The sequence below is a fragment of the Solanum pennellii genome, chromosome 4 (genome assembly GCF_001406875.1).
Source record: "Solanum pennellii chromosome 4, SPENNV200".
Taxonomy (NCBI): domain Eukaryota; kingdom Viridiplantae; phylum Streptophyta; class Magnoliopsida; order Solanales; family Solanaceae; genus Solanum; species Solanum pennellii.
The window spans coordinates 60,069,003-60,081,073 of NC_028640.1; the positions used below are offsets into that span (position 1 = coordinate 60,069,003).

Genomic DNA, 12,071 nt, shown 5'->3' on the forward strand with positions numbered 1-12,071 from the left:
CATATAAGCTACGTGAGAAGTTGCTAGCTATGGTCATGATCAAGGTGACAACAAACACACAACTAAAGCAATACACATCACAAATTAAGAAAATACCTCAATTTTTATTTCATGAGTTTTGTTATTATGTCGACAACATCGACTGTGCCTCTCTATGGATGTGTTCTCTTCTTTTATCATTTCTTTTCTCTTTCGGCTGGGTGTGTGGTTGTACAATCATTCTACCCTTATTTTTTTAATTCACCGACGTTCCCAGCTTTTGTTTTCCCAGGTAAGATGTCATATTATCTCGGAGAAAGTAAAATGTTTTCTGGTCATTTGCTAATGTAAGGAATTGACAACTACAATTGTCATTTTTTAGTAAATATCGAATGAACAAAGATAATATCTATAATTTAAAGGATTGTTCGCTTTCTTATTTCGATAATGGGAGAATGTATTATTATTAATGCAGAAACATATGACACATAAAGAAGACGACCAACATGCTTCTGCTACATGAATACTCCATCTTCAGGGGCATTCACTAGAGGAGCAGATCCTTTAAATGGAAGAATGCAAGAATAGGTTACATATTTGACACTATCAGTAAGCACAACAACGAATATCCAAGAGACTGACTTCGTACCTATACGCCATCACCATCAACCAGAATAGAAACTACCATGGAACAAAGTGATTTGTTCTCTTGCTTTCCATTTGATCCAGTTTATTCTTCAGAAATGCTATAAGAGGGTCTAGAAAGGGAAACTGGAGGGCCATTGAGGATCCTTCTATTTTTGTGGAGGCACGTGTCATTCTGCCTTTTTTCCATAGATATATCTCTAGCAGAAGATGATGCATCAAACTCGAACACTTTTGTACACATGCCTGAACTCAACAAAGGTCCTGCCCAAATGAACATAAAAATCAATTAATATACTGGAAAGCAGAAGGCTATTCCAAAACATGAATTTAGTATGACTCAAAGAAAATAAAAGTTCCTAAATTCTAAAAGCAAACACTAGAGGAATTCATTTACACTAAAAAAAAGAGGAAAAAAGATAAGAATTAATAGTCAGTCCAGATTTAAAAGCAATTACCGGCAAAATCTTCAAGGTGCCACTCCTGCGTAGTTGACTTTACATTCTCTCTCTCCTCCAATGCAGGAATGCTTTGTCCCATTGCAGGACTTCGATAAAGGCAAGGATGGATTCTTGGGATAACAGGGGCTAAATCACCTGCGAGGCAATACGGATTGAATTATCAGCACTTCCATGAAATGCCATGGTTTTCTCACTTGCCAATACGGATTGAATTATCAAGTTCCCATCAATCTCAACAAGTTTATCATCCCTTGGGACATACAGAGAGGCTGCCAGTGGATCAGTACCATTGCCCACATGAGCAAACTCATCTGCGACCTTATTGGTATTTTTCAGATTGCTTTCACCCTGACCTTCCCGGCCACAATGGGAGCTATGATCTTTACCACCGTATTTCCTAGAACAACCAGTCCCATTCACATTCCCGTCAATAGTCAAAACTCTTCCAAGATGTTTTTCATAAAATCCAATTAAAAAAAACTCTCTACTCTTAAAGGGTTCCCTCATGCCTCCATATTTGTCTTTCAATAAAGGAACCAACCCACCAAAGAGCAAGATGAAAAACAAAGAGAAAGATGAAGAACAACACACCAAGGAAGCTAACACTAGCAACTTTCTTTGTTTAACCTCACTCGTCTTTTTCTCCACTTTCTTATTACTTTTTGGCGCGGGTGCTAGTGCCTGTGATTTCAACTTTGGAATGGGAACCAGTGGCACTTGATATCCTGTCGGGTCATCATATAATATGGTGTATATGACATCCATGGAGGAGTTTTGAAATGCATCATCATTGATAGGGTTTGGAAAACTATCATTGAATGATCCATCAAGAATCATGGCATCGGTTGTGAAATTAACATTTGGAAATTTCACAGGGAAATCTTTGACATTTTCTTGGTATTGTGGTCATGTGTATGGTGTAAAAAGTACGGTCAAGAGGTAAAACTGCAAGACCGTCGAACACCCCGATGAAGTTCGCTTCTTCCGCCGATAGTGGATCAGCCATATCTAGAGTTTTCAGCAATTGATAAGAGATTTAGGGAGAGACAGGGTAGGGATACAAAGGAAACTTAAGTTACTTTTCTTTTATAGTTTTATAGTTCTATATAGACCAATTCTGAATCTATATATATATATCATATATCATATTATATTATAAGTAGGAAAGCTCAAAGTACAAAACTAGAATTACCATTTTATCCCTACAATAAATCAAAATAATATAAAACAATAATAATAGATAACATCCTTAAAAAGTTAATTAATCATTTTAAAAGAAGATAAAAAAAAATTAACTTCTATCCGTCATTTCTTTTACTCCCATTTAATTCTCTTCGAGATGTTAGTCAATTTATTTGATAAATTATATTAGTTTCACAAACTGACGTACGTGACCATCAAACTTCTCTCCAATAAGTATGTTGATTCTCTTAATGTCCTATCATGTACTAATTAATGTTATCCCTCAACTTCTTCGTTAACTATATATATAATTCATTAATTTGCAAGATACATAATAGGGATAAAGCTCAAGCAGTTGGATAATGGCCATTTGTCTAGATTTGTTTTAATGATATGTATTACTCATAAATTTGTACTTCATACTTTTTGCATGTATATAGTAGTGAATATTTTAGATTGTTGTCTTTTCTTATTTGAGTCTTTCTAATATTTCATTGCTTTAATAGGGAAAGCATGACAGAAAGATCATGTATCATTAGAATACAATATTAATAATATGTAGATTGTGACAAAGGATTGTTGGAGTTACGCTGATACTTCCACTATATTGTCATATGTTAATACCAAGTTCCTTCATCTTCATTGAAGGGTGAATTTTCCACCTAATCTTTTATATAACTAAATCTTTATGAAATATTGAGTTGTTCAATTTTACAAGTTTATTCTATATCTAATCACTCCTTCAGCAAAGAAGTAATTTTATTAAGCTATTTGCTCATCGATAATCTTCTATTCCTTTAAAGTAAATCTCAGAAACAATTTTTGTTTTATTTTCTTTCTCCAATTTCAAGTGAAATTCAGTTTTAAGATGTAAATACTATTTTATGTTAATAAATTTTCTTTTCTTATTTCTCTCAATAATCTTTCCGTATGTAGTAGTAAAGTACTGCTTGAACTAAAGGTCCACGGTAAACATCTTCTCTATATTTATATTTACATTTACAAGTTACATGCTAGAAGTAAGGATCATACGTACAAGACCTCACTTATATAAGTAAGTTGAAAAGGAACCCAAAAACCACTGAGAAAGAACTATATAAAGATTGGAAATGGTTTTAATTTACCAAGGACATTTTATGGAAGCAATTTCTTTTATTTTTTAACATAATGTGACATGAATAACTACCAACAAAAAGTCTATCAAGTACAAATTTTATAAAATAGTTAAGAAACAAACGTGCAACGCACGTTCCTGAAACTAGTTTACCTTAAAAACATATACTCCTTACCTGAATGTTAAATTACTATAATATTCCTAACTTAGGTTGTGACTTTTTAATGAGTCGTCACTTTTCCGATAAGTTGTGATTTTTTCAAAGGGTTGTGACTTTTCAAGGAGTTGTGACTTTTCAAAGAGTTGTGGCTTTTTCAATAAGTCAGTATTTGTTCGTACTACTCTTTGTTGACTATAAATAGAGGGACTTCCTCTCATTTTCCAACCACAAATTTTCCTATTCTTCGACTCTTTTTCTTCTTGCATTTTTTTTGTATAATTTAGTGTCGTTAAGTGAGTTTGAAGTTTAGTAGAATCTGAGGTACCACTACTATGATGACAGGTGTATTTCACATGTAGAACTTTTTTTAAGAGAAACCTTTGTTCTTTATTCATATTTTAGCCCTAACTATTTGGTGAGAACTTTGATTTGTAGAAATATTGGGGTTAAATTGGGGGCTCTCTTTTGTCTCTCCGGAGGATATGTCGTCGCCGGCGACATATTCTGAGAATTTCGCTGCTGCCACCATCTCCACCTATGCCATTGTAATTTATCCGCCTTCACTATTAGCTCCTCCTCTTACTCAAAGATCTCTCCACCATTTCTTCAAATAAAAAAGCTCAAAAAAGAGAATATTCATACCACCACCAAGAACAGTATGAGTATAATCTAATTGAAATATTTTTTTGGTGATTGGAGATGGTGGATTTTTTTATTTTTTTTTCAAAATTCTTACATGAGAGTTGTTAAAAAAAATTAACAATAATGAATCCGGTGGGGAGAGGTGGTAATGGCTCATCAATTTTGGGATGATAAGGGTGGATAGGTTTGGCATATGCTACATGCGTGCGTGTGTGTGGAAAATCTGATTATAGATTGAGGGGACTTTTGACCATTTTCTCTTCCTTTAGAACTTTCTTATGTTAGCGCGCTTATGATTTTAAGTTTTTCTTTCCATTTTGGAGTGAAGGTATGGTTGTTTAAAATAAATTTGGTATGAAACCCATATTTTTATGTAATTTTGTATTGTGATGGAATTTTTTATTTGTTTTTGTGTTATTATTCTTATAAGTGCTACTTAATTGATAAAACTTTTTTTAATATATGAGTTTGATAATACTCGAATAGTTAGAATATGTTTTTTTTAAAATACAAGCAATTAAAATAAAGATTGCTAAAAGATAAGTACTTTGAAAAAAAAAGATTTTGATTGTGTTACTTTATAGTCACTTAACATAGTGTTGTGAATTTTCATGGCCAAAGGCTACTCCTTTGCTATAACACGGGACCTATCCAAGCTAACCCTGAAGCTTGCATATCATAAGCATACTGAGAATCTTTAAGAAAAAGATGAACTAATGTGGAAGCTAAATCAATTGATAACTGAAGGTGGAGAATACCCAAAATTGATATGAATGTATATAACTTGCTAAGGATTCACAGATACTGAACATTCACTCAGAGCTAAAGCTGAATCTAATACTAGAATTATTGGGACATGCCCAGCTAACCCTAGCAAAACTAAAAACTGAAATAAAAGATTGAATATGAAAAATATGTCTATTGTTCTCGAAGTATGAGGACTCATCATTGAAGTTACTGGATATGGATTTATGCGTGATCTGGATGCTGAATACCTGAACCTACATCATGAAAGGATGTAGCGTAAAGTATGTGTTAGTACTTGGAATCCAAACATATAAAAACAAAAGAAGATGAAATTAAACATGAAAATTCTACTTGACAACAACAAAACAACTACTTCTTCAGCTCATGTATCGCAACTAGGCTATTTGTGTTCGGTATGAATCTTCTCTTAGGATTAAATTGTCTCAGAGTCATAACAGTATATCTCTACCTTCTGCCCATTCAGGTAATAAAGATAGATAACCACAATGGCATCACCACTGTTTATACATGGTAATACCTTGCACAACACAGTACCATTTCCAACAAAGGGATCTTTCTCCAATGTTTGACGTGACTTCTTGTATCCAAGATTTACGCACACACTACGATTCAGACTCATGTCCATTCCTCCGTACATATCTAACATAAAAACATCCCCGAAATAGTTGTAAATAGTTACATAGGATAGCTCATCACCTGAGTCAACACACCATATCTCCCAGGTGGAATAGGCACACGTACAACTGTTTCAACCTCATTTTTTTTACTTCAAATGCTAGCACACCATGAGTATATGCCTTATCAAGAGGACCAAATATGTCTTGCCATGAGAATAAATGTGTGACTGGTGTGATCACCAGGGGACTTATAATCCTACGGAGGCACGTAGTTCTGGGACTATGAGGATAGTCTGACCCTAGTCCGACTCTGTGCTAATTCTACTACCATTTGGAAATGTATATGATACAAATAATTGAAATACTGGATAGCTCAATATTCTGACATGCAAATCTGAGATGCAACATTTAGATACTGACAATGTAACATTTGAAATCTTGGGAATGTTTATCTGTTTAATTGGCCTAGCAAGTGTAATTCATGAACTAAGAAAATTCACACAACAAGAGTTTTGAGTTTCATGCAAGGAACCAAGCAACGTTTCCAAAAAAGATGATAATTCGATTTAAAATACTATAACAACTAATTCACAACAATTCTTAAGGTTTTAGAAAACCCTAGGTCTAAAAGATATATAAAGAATCAAGAATCTAACTGAATTATATGGACCTAGTGGATGTAAGGAACCCAATATTGAAATCCTACATACCTGGCGACGAAATCTAAAGAGAAATCCTTTGATTTCGAGGGTGGAACTTGAAGAAAATCTTTTGCTTGTTTTTGAAAGATTGGTAGAGTTTCCTCTTATTTATGCTCTAAGTTTTGTCGAATTTTTGTGAATAATCGATTAGGGTAAGTTCTGACTAAATTACTAGTCACTAGGCTTAAACTGAGTAAAACAACATAGTTTAGGAGTCAAAGGACACAACTTAAATGTCCAACGCGTAGGGAAAAAGACCAAAATGACCCAACTTAAAATATAACGAAAGCCGACCACGGCGCCACTAATGGTCCGTGTTGGGACCACGACCCAGTAAGTGGATTGTGATTCTTGGCCAGTGACTCCTAGTTTAGGACCCTCCCCTCAATGGTCCGCGATCTAGCATTTCTTGTGTTGATAGATTATCTAGAATTATGATAATAGTAATGAATCATTTGTTTACAAATTCACAAAATTGGGACATAATATCTACTCCTTTAACAAGTATATGTATATAATCACAAAAAAAATTATGTACATGTGGATGAATATATAATTTTTAATTTACAATTTTATACTGGCTACAAATCGTATATAGTAATATGGGACAAACGTGCAGCCCATATTCCCAAAACTAATAAGATGCAAGTTTACAGTCAAACTGAATAAAGAACAAAAGAAATAAAAAGTAAATTATTAACTTACGGCCTGAAAAACTATGATAATGTAATGTGCAAAGGGTCAAATATACCATTATAGTAAAGGAAATAGTTTAAATATATCCTTCGTTATACTTTTGGTCCAAATATACCCCTCATGTTATACTTTTGAGTCTATACCCCTCTCATTATACTTTAAAATATACCCTTAATTTTGACGGAAAAACATGTGACAAACTCAAAATAAAACTATTTACTCTCAAATTTGCTTAGAAACTCACTTGTGTAACTCATCCCAACTCATTCCCTCCGTTTTGAGCTGATATTTTCATTTTCCCATTCATTTTCAATTGGGAAAATCCATAAGTACACCTAGACTATGATCAAAATCCTAGAGACACATCTAAACTTAACTAGAATCCTATTACCCCTAAACTAATTTAAAATGGAATAAATACACCACAAACGCTGACATGTCATTGAGAGTGTGCACACTCTCTTGAAAACAAGTGATGAGTGAACAAATTGGACACATGTCATTTTTAATTGGTCACTTTGTAATTAATTAGTACACATATTTATTGATAATAAAACTAATATTATATAATTATTTTTGTTTCTTTCCTTGTAAAATATTTATTTTAATTTCTTCACTTAAATTTTTTTTAGTTTATTATCTTTTCACTTTTAATTATTTTTCAATTATTGTGTATGCTTAAAAAAATAATTTAAAAGTATCCCTTAATTTTAATGTTTTAATATTTTTATGTTTTATTTGATTTTCTTCACGTTTTTATATCCGTTGAAAATTAACTTATTTTAAATACACGACATTTGAAATCAAATCAAAACGAAAGACCCAAAAAAACTTAATAGAAAAATAGAAGAGAAAAAAATGAATTAAGTAAAAAAAATAGTTTCAATACAAGGTAAAAAACTGTTACTTAATTTAAATACAAGATAAAAAATAAGAATATTTTTCTTAATTTTATTTATCAAATATATATTTTTTAAAATAAAAAATATTTTTTTTAAAATAATTTTTTATTATAAAAAATTATTTACACACATGGCGGGCGAGTGTGTACAAACACAACCAACTTGGGTGGTTGAAGGTGTCACATCAGCACAAAGGTGCACAAACTTACGAATAAAATTAGTTCAGGGGTAATAGGATCTTAGATAAGTTTAGGAGGGTCTCTGAGATTTCGATCATAGGCTAGGGGATACTTATGCATTATCCCTTCTCCATATTTATATTCTTGTACTAGAAATAATAAAATATGCACATCATACAACATCATTGTGCTGCATTTTCCCCTCACAAATTAAAAATCTTCAAATTTATTTCTATAAAATTGATCATTGTACCCACATTTTCTTACTATTATAGAAGTACAAGAAAATTAATGAATGTAGGGAGTTATCGATTTTTGGATGCTGAAAATTTTTAGAACATATCTCAACAGTGTATTTTCTTTGATTAGTATTGACACTTTTCAGAAGAGGTTAAGCATGATAATTATTATTTAGAAAAACCTCAATTCGAAAAAATGAAAAATCATATTAGTTTTTGAATACGATAAATGATTAGCTTCTTTTAAGAAGAAGATGCATAGAAAAGAAAAAAACCCGGAGGAAATGAGTTTCTAAAAAATTAAATATTTGAAATTCGAGATGCGTTATTTAATTTTGAGCTTGTCACGTGTTTTTCGTTAAAATTGAGGGTAAATTTGTGTTAAAGTATAATCAGAAGGGTATATTTGGACCTAAAATATAACGAAGTGTATTTTTAAAATATTTCCAATAGAAGAAGGGAAATATTTGACCATTTGCCCTAATATAATTGTAAAAAATCTGTTTGGTAAAATTTGCTTCTTTTCAAATTGTGTATAATTGGATTTTAAAAAGAAAACAAATTGTTCCTATACCAAGTCAGATACTTAATTCATTAATTGTTAACTCAAAAGGGGCATAAAATCAAATGTCCTTGTACTGTGAGCACAAATCAAATGTTCCTATATGAAGTCAGACATCTCTCTTATCTCTATTTGTTAGTGGATATGATTGGTAAGCTTTATCCTTCTATTGTGTTTCTATTTATGAGATTATATAAAAGTTTCCCCTTTTGTTATAATTATTTTATTTCCTGTTTTGTGGTTAGGGTTGATATTTGAAATGTCTCTGTTTTTAAATGTGATGACTAGATTTTCTTGTTGTGCTGTGTTCCAAATTCTTATCCACCGCCGTTCTACGATTAACTCACCGACTTACAAGGTTTAATTTGCCTAGGTAAAATGTGCAATTTTTTTTTGTTTTTACGTATCTAGATTTGTCTTTGTTCAGCAAAATAGGATTGTAATTTCCCTTTTTCTTCTATGTTCGGATCCAAGAGTCCTTTTTCCCGCTGCAGGACTTTGATAAAGGCAAGATGGCTAAATCTCCAGGAACTGTAAGGTTTGCCTCATCATTTTTCTTATCAGAAGTTCCATGAGATGTCATGGCTTTTTCACTTGCAAATACAGACTGAATTATCGAGTTCCAGTGAATATTGACAAGTTTATCATTACGCGGTATGTACAAAGAGGCTGCAAGAGGATCACTACCATTTCCCACGTAAACAAACTTATCTGAAGCTTTATTGGTATTTTTTTGATTGATTTCACCCTGATCTCCCCAGCCACAATGTAAGAGATGATCTATTCCATCATATTCCCAAAATAACCAGTCCCATTCACAGACCCATCAACAACCAAAACTCTTCCATGATGTTACCAAAAAATCCACTCACAAGAATCTTCACTCATAAATGGTTCGCTAATACCTCCGTATCTCACTTTCAATGAAGGAACTAACCCACCAAACAGAAGCATGAAGAACAACACACCAAGGAAGCTAACACTAGCAACCTTCTTTATTTTCACCTTACTCCTGTTTTTCTCCACTTTCTTGCTACTTGTTGGCGCAGGCACTACTGGCTATCCTAGTCACTATCCTAGTCGCTTCACCATATAAGGTGGTGTATATGACATCCATGGAGGAGTATGGGGATACAGCTCGGGGGGTGGATGCACTTGAGGAGCTACATCAGTACCTACAAATTGTGCCTTTAGAGTTACATTTTCTGTTGTTTCATAGGATATATTTGAATTCAAATGTTGCATTGGTGAATGAAGTATTCTAACTCCTAAACATAATGCTTTTTTAATTGCCTTGACAAGTGAGCACTTCCCCCGTTTTTCTAGCCATCTTCATTTTGTCCTCATCATTATTAACATTATCACTCAAGAAAAATGTAGTGGATTTTTGGTGTTTGTTTAGATTATTCGAGTCTTCACTATGTTATTTCCTTTTCAACAAATAACTACAATTATTTATATTAGCATTGAGTTTCTATTTTACAACTCCACCTTTTCTAAATTACTTCCTAACTTCGGGGAAGAATGTATCAATCTGTTATAACTCAACAGATTATTCAACCCTTTTGAGAGATTGGAACCACAATTCGCTTATGGCACGTTCAAGTACCGGAGACATGGGTAGAAACCGGTGCAACAATACACACACTTCATCGAAAACTCCTGAGCTGCTCAAACTACGAAGTAGCCCTGGCGATGACATCTCCTTAACCATAACTACCGCTTCCTGATTGGGGGAAAAATTGTTCATTTCACCCGATGTCAACTTGAAATTTCTAAACAAACCGCTATAATTCCTAATTAATTCACTCGAAGGTTGACTAAAGCAATTAGGGTCCATATGGAGCAGGTTTGATCCTATAGCTTTCCCATGCTAATCTCCCGAAGATGAGTTGATAGTTCCAGAAGCATCATAAAAATTCCCTATCGGTTGCCAAAGATATTTGGGTCCATCTGACCCGAGTCCAAACCCGAATTCGACCCGAGATAGTCAGGTATGTATCCAGGTGTTTGAAATGCATCATTATGGGTAGGGTTTCATAAAATATCATTAAATGATGCATCAAAAATGATGTCATCAGTTGAGAAATCAATGTTCCAAAATTTCATAGGAAAATCCTAAATATTTTCTTGATATGTTGCAGTCATGTGTAGGGCATAAAAAGTATTTAGCAATTGATCACAAATTTAGCGAGAGACAGAGTAAGAATAGAGAGGAAACTGTCGTTTACCTTTCTTTTATAGTTTTATCTTTCGAGATTGTTCAGATTGATATATTAGATTTTGTAGATTTCATATCGTAGAAACAAAATTAAGATTCTTAAAGTTTCAAAAAATAAATTTGTAAGGTAGTTTCATCAGTTGATTATGTGTATTTTACCAGTAAGAGCATGTATGGATACCAGAATCCTCTTTTAAATGATCTAACCTTGAGGAAATATTGCTATTTTTCAATGAGGTAAGGGGTGTAAGTATGTGATCCAAGAGCTATTTAGTTCTATTTATTTTTTCTATGCCTTTATATTTCACACTTGGAAGTTCATAATCTAAAGTTCAATGACTTGTATATCTTTTTAAAATGACTCTTTTTAGTTAAATCAAGAACACTAGTCTAACAGGTAATTAAGTAAGAAAGTTGAATTTTAGAAAACATCAAAGCAACATACTTTTACGTCCTACACATGAACACAACATACTTTTTATGTCCTAAACATGACAGCAATATTTGAAAAAAATATCGATAATTTTCTTTGAAATTTTAGAACTTTGATTTCTCAATTAATGACATTATTTTTTATGCATCATTTGATGATACTTTTCCAAACCCTACCGATGATGATGCCTTTCAAACGCCTAAGTACCTTCCTAACTGTCTCGGGTCAAAGCTAGTTCTGAAATCAGATTAGATGAACCCAAATAGCTTCGGTCAACCTGGGAGTCAACTGATGGGGAATTTTGATAATGCATCTTGAATATTTAAGTCAACCTTGGGAGATAGTCTCGGGAATCTCCAAGATCGAATCCATTCTAGATGGGTTTTTATTGCTTATGTCCACCTGGGAAATGAATTTATTGGAAATTTTAGCGATTCTGTTAGAAATGATAATTGACATTGAAGGAAATGAGCAATTTTGCCGGAAATCAGGTAGTGGGAGGTCTGATGGGTATGGATATGTCATCGTCAAGTCTACGTCATAGTTGGAGCAACCCATGATTTTTGGGAT

General features: G+C 33.0%; 1 pseudogene; it reads right to left on the minus strand.

Moving 5' to 3' along the window:
- Positions 1–494: 494 nt before the first annotated feature.
- On the minus strand, positions 495–10,561 carry LOC107016849 (annotated as a pseudogene).
- Positions 10,562–12,071: the final 1,510 nt, after the last annotated feature.